Source organism: Heloderma suspectum, chromosome 2 (genome assembly GCF_057233095.1).
Source record: "Heloderma suspectum isolate Gila_16-S chromosome 2, 16-S_ref, whole genome shotgun sequence".
Classification (NCBI taxonomy): Eukaryota; Metazoa; Chordata; class Lepidosauria; order Squamata; family Helodermatidae; genus Heloderma; species Heloderma suspectum.
In genome coordinates this window covers 56805335-56813725 of record NC_139459.1, presented here as the reverse complement: position 1 = coordinate 56813725, position 8391 = coordinate 56805335, and positions in this window count along the sequence as shown.

Below are 8391 nucleotides of genomic sequence, written 5' to 3'. Positions count from 1 at the left end.
GATAGGCTACGTGACGATTAACGTAGCCTATCATGGCTAGATCTGCAAAGTCAGCCATGATAGGCTACGTTAATCGTCACGTAGCCTATCACGGGGGCGTTGTTTTTTTTTTACTTTTTTGGAATGGCGGCGGCGGCAGCCGGTCGAAAGACCGGCTGCCGCCCCCGCCCCTGTTGAAGCCCTGCCGAACCGCCACTGCAACCCGCCACCGGGAGTGACATTCGGGAAAGGTAAGTCCCATCCCGGGGGGGGGGGGGGACGGAGAATTTCTCCCCGAAACTACTTCGGGGGTCCAAATACGTTGGCACTCGGCCCCCTGAAATTTCGGCGAGAAATTCTCTGACACCCCTATCCTGAAAACATTGTTATTTCAGGAAGCCTTCCTTGAGTGACTGGCCGTAGGTTTATCAGAACTCGGTTTATCAGAACTCAGTTTCTTTTTTAAAATAGTAATTATTTTAACATTTTTTTATTATTTTATCCTATCTGCTCTTCACAGCTCTGAAATCTCTGGATGTGGAGTGGTATATAAATACTGTAAATAAATGAATAAGAAGAAAGAGCAGGGACCTTGAAGGTGCCTGTCAACAGTTAGCATCTAGACAGCAGACTGACCAGGCATGCAGGTCACCTTGGGCAGTATCCAACTATGCCTCAGCACAGCAGTCCGCACTAGCCCTCATGACATTGCACTAACAAAAATCAACATGTGCACAATGTAACTAGCACTTGCAAGGGCAATGGGAAAAAGTGGAGAGTTGCTGCCAAAATGTGGCGGTGGCAAATTTTTGGCAGCAAATCATCACTTTTTTCCATTGCTGTAGCTGGTGCTACTCATGTTCTGCCAGCATTGGTTTATGCCAGTGCAATGTCATTAGGGCTAACACTTGGGCACAGCTGGATACTACCCATTGTCACAGACTTCCCCACTATGGTAAGTTGTATTGCATTCCTATTTAAATCCTAGTATTTATTTCTAAATTTGTATCTGATCATATAAATTAATACATGCAAATTTTATGCAAGTCTGCCCTCTGTTTTGGCCATACATTTCCTCCTTTGGGGGGATGGGTAAGCAGCCACCCTACTGCCACTGTATGAGATGAAGGACTGTATAAGTTCTGCATAGCAGAACATGATTCTACAAAAGATGATGTTCAAAAGATGATTCTAAAGGAAACAATATGTGGTTATATCTAGTGGACTTTAAAACATTACAATACTATTTGACAATGCATCAGTATCATGAACTAATCATTTAGGAAGACAGCAATGTTTTAGTTGTTTATTGGGGACAGTCAAGATTTTTCATCTATAAAAGATGCCTGGTGGTACAAGACTACTTCCTTTCCAGAATAGGATAGATGTATTAATAATACTTTAAAAATCAACTCCTCCAACCATCAGTCAAGGTTTACCTACATTAGCCAGCAACCTGAAATGCAGGTCTCAAGAATATTGTGAAACTATTCTCCTGGGAAGGATGAAAAAAGAGCAATAATAAGCAACCCAGATATCCCTGCTTGCCACTTTGTATCCTTGACACAGCATGATGTGCTGCAAAAATGTGCTGATCCAATTTCCTTAAGAAACTGGTTTGTTCTGCCAGAAAGGGCAGTTTTACAGAACTGATTCCAAAATAAAACACTCTCATTCACCAACCCAAACTCAAAAGTAAAGCTGAGAACACTGTTGTTGGCCCTGACCACACCAAGAATCCTGGTGTTAATTTGGCTGAGTCAAGTACATGCTGGAATGGAGTTGAAGAAATGAATAAAACACAGGATGTAGTCTAAAAAGTGTATAATAATATTCTCAGTCTAACACCTCTGAGTGCCCTATGTGTACTGCACGAAGGACATGATCCACTGAGAACTCCACTCCTGCAAGCATTACTGATGTGAATGGAAACACCAGAGAACTAGAGATGGGAGAACCAGGGATACTCGAGCTCACCAAGAGTCTCCAAACTCCACTTTGTAGCTTGTCTCATCTCACTCCCATTCTTATTTGGGACATATTTTTCTTTTTATTCAACCATGAAAAGTGCACATTTTCCTGCACATTTTTCAGAAGTGTGCACTTTCGCCACATTGATTAAAGCCTTGAAATGTGTGAGGTTTTTAAATGCTCATTTTAAAACATGTATTTTTCAAATGTGATTGCAAGTTTCAGAATTTGTGAACTTTTTTTCCAGAAAAATGTGCTCCTGTTTACATTCAGGATTGCAAACGGGGCAAGTTCAAATGACTTGCGAACTGAAACCAAATTCTCATACATCCCTAAAGAGAACTAGGGGTGTATAAAACCCTGCTTACCTGGCTCCGCCGGGTTCCGCAGGTGGGGGGAGGTGATCCATTCCTCCCCCCGGAATCCTCAATGGGGGGGAAGCGATCCGTTCCTTCCCCCAGGAATCCTGCCTGGCCGGCTCCGCTCCGTGGCCATGCCGCAGAGCCACCAGCTGGGCCAACCCACAGCCGGGCCTCCAGCTGCTGCCGGGCTGGTGCGGACACAAATGGTGTCCTGCGTAGGGGACACCATTTGCATCTCTACGCAAGCCCGTGATAGGCTATGTATATATTTACGTTGCCTATCATGGCTAAAGCAGGGATGCAAATGGCGTAGGGGACGCCATTTGCATCCCTGCTTTAGCCGTGATAGGCTACGTAAATATATACATAGCCTATCACGGGCCAGTGTAGGGACGCAAATAGCGGCTGCTATGACGGCCGCCATTTGCGGCCGCAGCAACCCGGCAGTGGCTGGAGCTGCCGCTGCCACCGCTGCTGCCGCCACCGGCGGAGCCGCAGCCACAGCCAGGTAGGCTCCATTTCATGGGGCTTTCACGGGGGGGGGGGGGGGCTCCGTTCCGCCACGGATTCCAGGGTGCCGAATTCACTGGAATTCGGCCCTCCTGGGATCCATTGCGGAATTCTCTAACATCCCTAAAGAGAACAACTGAGAAACATAGGTCAGCCAAATACCACTAGTATTGTCACCTGGCACATCTGGAACAGAACAGCTAATATGCTTCCATTGATCATTTGTTTCTATTGAAAAGACTACAGTAGTGAATCAAGATGAATCAAGTACTGACTTGTATTTTTATATGCTTCCTCTTCAGCAGAAGATACAGGCCTCAGACAGTCACAGGGAAACAGGCTTTACAAACCACTGGCTTGACATGATAAATTTGTTCTTAGGCAGGGCATTTTTTAAGGAATTGTTACTGGGTGTCCATTTTTTCATTCTAATGCCTTGCACATGGAAGCCCTGACACTTGCATTGAGGCAAAAATGGTTCAAACTAAAAAAAAAAAAAAAATCCAGGGAGTGAATATAGCCTTGCAAATGCATTTACACAAGTTACTAGCCTAGCAAAATTCTTACTAGCCTGCTCACCCACCAGTAAATACATGAATTAAAAAGCAAAATAATAATAATAATAATCTCTAAAACTCTAATTTCAGAAATTAGAAAATGTTGTATAGGCAGAGGGAATGACTGTAAGACTCAGCATGCCTCAAACAAAATTGTCCTTTATTTATCATACACAGAACTGCAGTATTTAGCCGAAACTCCACCCACTGATGTTACCCTCAACTCTACAGAAGCCACCAAGTTTCAAAACAATAACTAACCCACAGTATCCCCCCGCCCTCAGATACATAACATTCCTCCCCACTTAGCTATCATAGTCTTTCAACCAACGAGGAGGTACCCATTCAAGGCATGGTCTCTGCACTTGACTAGTAGGTGTAGATTGCTCAGATTACTTTCTTTCAATAACTGCCATAGGTAAGGAAGGAGTACTGCTCCCATCACTTAGTGGTTCTGGTGCTTCAGCTGGGGGTGAGAGAAACACATCAGTTCCAGGGAGATCTTCAGCAGCTACCTCCTGAACTCCTTCTCAACTGAAGGTGGCCAGAACACCATCTCAACATGGCAATGCCACACCAACCCATCTGCACACTGGACCTTGTATGACACAGGTCCAGTGACCTCAATGATAGAGGAAGGAACCCACTTTGGTCCAGCACCATAGTTCCTAGCAAACACCTGATCTTGTCCGGCAAATAAATGGAGAGTAGGAACTGAGAAGGCAGCATCCAGAGCTTGCTCCCGTTTGCTTTGTAAGTCTTCAGCTAAATCTGGGTGGAGATGGTCAAGGCAAGTTTTTAGATGCCGCCCCATAAGTAACTCTGCAGGGCTGACTCCTGTTGTTGCACAAAGAGTAACATGTTGAGCAATGAGAAACCTGGCAAGGTGTGTTGGCCAGTCTCCTCCCACAATGCACTTCAGGGCATCTTTTGTTGTCTGCACCATCCGTTCAGCTTGGCCATTTGCTCGTGGATGACAAGGTGCAATGGTGACAGCCCGGATAAGGTTCTTGTCCACAAATGATTTAAATTCAGCAGATGTCAAAGCAGTCCCATTGTCTGAGACTATAGCATCAGGCAACCCATGGGTTGCAAATAAGTGGCGCAGTGCTGTGATAGTTTGTGAGGGATATTTGTGATGGTACTGAGACTACTTCAAGCCACTTCGAGTAAGAATCTACCACAACCAAGAAGTTTTTCCCTTGAAATGGCCCTGCAAAATCAATATGGCTTCTTGACCAAGGCTTCCTGGTCTCACTTTCCATGGAAAGATAGGTGCCTTGGTGGATTGTGCCTAGTGGCTTGACAAGTACTGCACTCATTTACAGTTGTTTTCAATATCTGAGTCAATACCTGGCCACCAGACATAGCTTCTGGCCAATGATCCCTGGATGAGCTGCATGCAGTGTAGTCAAGATAGTCTGGCAACCTTTATCTGGAATAACATGGTTTCCCCATAGCAGACATTGCTTATAGACAGACATTTCATGCTGATGGCATTTGAATGGCTTAAATTCCCCTGGCAGTTCTTCATCCGGCCATCCCCTCCTAACCCAGTTTAAAACGTGAGCCAGTACAGGATCTTGAGCAGTCAACCTAGCAATTTGATCAGCCTGAAGAGGTGGGGCATTAAGGACTTCTAGCATCAAGACTTCCCATAGAGGAGGTACAACAAGATCTGGAATTTGAAGTGGTACCCGACTCAATCCATCGGCATTAGCTATTGCCTTTTGTGGTTTGTAGACAAGTGTATAATCATAAGCATGGAGCAGAACACTCCAACGCTGCATGTGGGGTGATAGTATGCAGGGAGTAGGCTTACCAGGAGAGACAATTCCTAGAAGAGGCTTCTGGTCCATGTGTATTTCAAAAGCATGGCCATAGAGATAGTTGTGGAACTTTTTGACTCCTGACAGACAGCCAAAGCTTATCTGTCAATTTGTGCAAAGTTCCTTTCAGTGGATGACATAGTCCTTGAATAATAAACAATTGATGCCTCTGTACCATCTGGAAATTTGTGGCTTAGCACAACACCAATCCCATAAGAAGAAGCATCAGTAGTAAGGATTAGTTGGTTTTTTTCATCATAATGTACAAGCACAGGATTTGAACAAGTGTTTGACATTCTGGAAAGCATTCTCATGCTGGCAGGTCCATTTCCATGGAACTCCTCTTTCCAGCAAGTGATGCAGTGGCTCAGCAATGGTAGCCTTTTGTGAAAGAAACACCTGGTAGAAATTGAGAAGTCCCAAGAAGGCTTGAAGTTCCTGCTTTGTTTTTGGAGCAGGTGCATCATGAATTGCATGTATTTTTTTGTCAGTGGGGTGAATGCCAGAAGCATCAATACAGTAGCCCAAAAATGTTATGCTGCAGGTTCCAATTTCACATTTCTCCTTTTTTACATGAATGCCAGATGTGTCAAAATGATGTAGGACTTCTTGAAGTCCTTCAGCAAGTTCTTCTTCTGTTGATCCCATGAGCAGGACATCATCAAAATATAATACAACACTTGGAATTCCAGGAAGTAGGGTTTCCAAGAATTGTTGGAACAGTCCAGAGGCCACAGAAATTCTGAATTGCAGATGCTTTACTTGGAATGCCCTCTCAATGAGTGATTATTGTTTGGGCATCTGCTATAGCATCATCAATGACTAACTGTTTATATGCCTGGGCCAGATAAAGGTTTGCAAAGACATTCCCTCCACCAAGAACAGTGAGGAGTTGATTGACAGCAGGCACTGAGTTTGGATGCTGCTTAAGTGCCTTATTCACAGTGCACTTGTAATCCCCACACAGTCTCACCTTCCCATTATACTTGCACAATGGGCATAGCAGGTATTCTAGCACACCTTGCTTGATGGGATGCTTGAGCTCTTCTTCAGTTTTTTCCCCACAATGAAAAAGCCACATTCCTGGCTTTCATGCAAATTGGTGTAATAGATGGATCCAGATGGAGTGACACTGGCTTCCCTTTGTATTCTCTCAATTCTTCAGAAAATACACTTAGAAATTTATTAACAATTGCTGCAAGCTGACCTGTAGTGAGGGCATGAATTCCTTGAATGCTAATCCCTGTTGATGAGAACCAGTTTTTCCCCAAGAGGTTTTTCCTCTGCCCCTCCACAATTATAAGTGGAAGCTTCCCTTGGAAAGAGCCATACTGTACATCTACAGTGCAGCATCCAATGATATCAACCTTCTTTGCATTGTAATCATGCAGAACGCATGATGGAACTGACAACTTTGGAGCAAGGATCCCAGAAAATATGTGCTTAAAGGTGTCTCTGTTAATTATGGATACCCCATTCCCCGAATTCACTTCCATTTTGCACTTCCGGCCATTGATTAATACGGTTGCATATAACCCAGAATCATGATGTTCCTTGCCACAGACCTTCTGAATGTGATATAGCTGTTGAGTTTCATCACCCTGTGGATAATCAACCCCATGAGACACTAGGTGGAGTGACTCTTTGCTATAGTTGCCTGGCCTTGTGCTGACAGATTTTGAATGACAGACTTGCTCAAGGTGATGTGCCTTCTTCTTGCAAAACCTGTACACACCATCCCTGAATTTCCACAGAGAGCGCTGATGTGGTCCTCCACAGCCTGAGCAGGAATAGGTAAGCCAGGGCCTATCTGCAGATATTATGGAGGGTGCCTTTCTTGTGTTCTGTTGACCCTGCTGCCCAGAATTCTCAGCTTGCTGGCTCCGGATGGCATTTACATCATCCGCATCTCTCTTGAGTTCTGTGACATACAGTGTTGCAGTCTCACTGGCTAATGCCTTTTCTTGAGCCACTGCAAATGTCAGCTTTGGCTAGGACAGGAGGCCTCATTGTAGTGCTTCATCATAAACCCCACAGACAAGGTGATCCCTCAACATATCCTCTAGAAAATCCCCAAAGTTGCAGTGTTGAGAAGATTACTCAGTTCTGCGATATAAGCGGCAATACCCTCTCGAGGCTGCTGCATTTGTTTGTGAAATTTAAATCTCTGCACAATAACTGAAGGATTTGGTGAGAAATCCAATGTCTTAGTTTATTCATCCAATGTCTTAGTTTGGGGTGAGGCAGGAGCAGTGAGGGATCTTATTATGGCAAATGTCTGTGGCCCACAAATAGTCAGGAGCACAGCTCACTTTTGTTCAGCATTAGCTATCTTATTTGCTTCAAGATAGAATGAAAGCCGTTCTGCATAAGAATCCCAGGAAGCAGGTTGCCTAACATCACACTCTTTGATATGTCCAACAGCAGGCATTTTTATTTTAATTCTCTTTTTAAAAACACAAACACACAGGATTGCTCAAGTTCTTAAGTGGGTCCAGCTGACTGCTTACCAGTCAGCTGTGTAAATGGATTCACAGTCCTTGCTGCCTGTATAGCTCTCCGTATCCCATCCTCGTCATCACAAAATGCTGTGTAGGTTGAGGGAATGACTGTAAGAATCAGCAGGCCTCAGACACAACTGTCCTTTATTTATCACACACAGAACTGGACCCCATCTACATGGGGCTTTTACTCCAGTTCTACTTCACCCCCAAGTCGATAGTGGCAGATGACGCACGCTGCTCCCTGTAGCTAGCCCAGTGTTTCTTGCCCTAAATCTGGTTGTTGTTTTTCAAACTCATTTGGTGACAGGTTTTCCTGTCACAGCATCTTCAGTGCAGTGTGGGAGTCCGTGTGACCTCAGCTGGCTTTGGCACAGGCTGGTGGAAGCGGCACTGATTGGCAGAAGGAAAAGTAGTGGGGCGGGGATGGGGGGGAGAGCAGAGGGGTAAATGTACCTACCCAGAAATAATTTATTGCCTTCAGTTCCATGTTGCTGCCTCTCACTTTAAGCAGTTGAGCTTGGGAGTGGGGGTGAGGGAGCCAGCCCTTGGCCCACTGCCTCTCACTATACATAGTTATTCAGCTTGAGAATGGAGCCAGGAGCCAGCCCTGCTGTTTTGAAGCTGTGTAGCTATGAAGGTGCACAGCTGAGAAACGGTGGAAGCTTGTTGATTTGAAGCT